The 1,350-nt window shown below is 28.4% G+C and overlaps 1 long non-coding RNA gene across 1 annotated transcript; it reads right to left on the bottom strand.

Moving 5' to 3' along the window:
* Positions 1-762: 762 nt before the first annotated feature.
* Positions 763-1,344, bottom strand: LOC112457970. Its single transcript, XR_003041171.1, has 2 exons — positions 1,250-1,344; positions 763-838 (listed from the first exon to the last, which is right to left on the bottom strand). It is a non-coding gene; the product is annotated as an uncharacterized LOC112457970 (long non-coding RNA).
* Between the last annotated feature and the right edge of the window lie 6 nt (positions 1,345-1,350).

The following is a 1,350-nucleotide window of genomic DNA, read 5'->3' as shown; positions in this document are numbered from 1 at the left end:
ATAGCTACTGTAATTGGCTAGACCAAGGGTCGAGCAAGCTTCAAACATCGTCGTGGGAACATGAGCTTTTAAAGGGGATACTAATACAATTATCTACGATTTCACGACTTATTTCCTGCTGTATTTTAAATTTGATAAACTCACGATGTTACCTGATCGTGAATTTCAAGATATGTCGCGTTAAGGTGATCCTAAAGCCAAGATCCTAACCGGTTTTTTTCTTAGCACTAATCTTTTAATTGGCTTTATAGAAATACAAAATTCTTGTCTAGAATTAAAGTACGCATCAAAATCTAAGTCATGGTGGTCGAATTTATATCAAAAACAAAAAAAAATTAATATTTTTTGTTATACGTGACGACCACCACATATAAATTCGACCACCATGACCTAGATTTTGATGCGTACTTTAATTCTAGACAAGAATTTTGCAATTCTATAAAGCCAATTAAAAGATTAGTGCTAAGAAAAAAACTGAAAAAAACCGGTTAGAATCACGGCTTTAAGATCACCTTAAGCTGTACAATGTTTAATTAAGATATATCTCAATCATTGTTTTATTTATATGGATTATCAAAAAAAGAAGAAACAACTATTTATATGAAAATATTTTTGAGCTATATATTTTATATAAAGCACTGTTTCAAATAACAAAATATATTAAAATATGCTTGTATGCATAGATTTGTCCTTATATAAAACTCTTTTTGTATTATTCATTTATATATGTATTGTATATGTTTATAATTTATCTTCTTTTTCTTTTTTCCTCTCTCTTTACCATATCAATTTCGTTTAAAACGGAATGTTGAAAGGATAGTATTTGAAATGTTTCCCACTGCAACACAGGAACAAAAAAATTGTTAGAAGAAAATATAAACAATTTATAATGTATGTATAAGATGCAAATAGCTTATGTCATAATTTGAATCTTTAATACTTATTGTTCATCATAGTCCACTTTAAATAATCTATAATTTGCGTCAGATAATTTAATGTATGTGCGTATTTTAATATATTTATCTAAATATGTATTTCGATTCTTCTCAAATAGTTTGCATTATACGACACATAAAAATGTATACAGAATTCTGACACAAATTAAAGACCGTTTAAAATCAAAATTTAACGCGCTCTATTCAAAGAATAAAGATTAATAAAATTTTTAAAGATCTCGAGGTTCCAAAATATTCATACATAGAAGAAGACATTATAAAACGTAAAATATCTTGCATGTTCTAACACTTACACGTCGAAAGCTACTACCCTCTTTCCAGTGCCGAGTTCACGGATAGCGTTCATCTCATCGGATGTTAACGTGAAATCAAAAATTTCCATGTTTTCCTTAAT

Source organism: Temnothorax curvispinosus, unplaced genomic scaffold (assembly GCF_003070985.1).
Source record: "Temnothorax curvispinosus isolate PA1 unplaced genomic scaffold, ASM307098v1 QBEX01008529.1, whole genome shotgun sequence".
NCBI classification, from domain to species: Eukaryota; Metazoa; Arthropoda; class Insecta; order Hymenoptera; family Formicidae; genus Temnothorax; species Temnothorax curvispinosus.
Note: the sequence above shows the minus strand (reverse complement) of the source record. Positions and strands in the feature narration are given on the sequence as shown.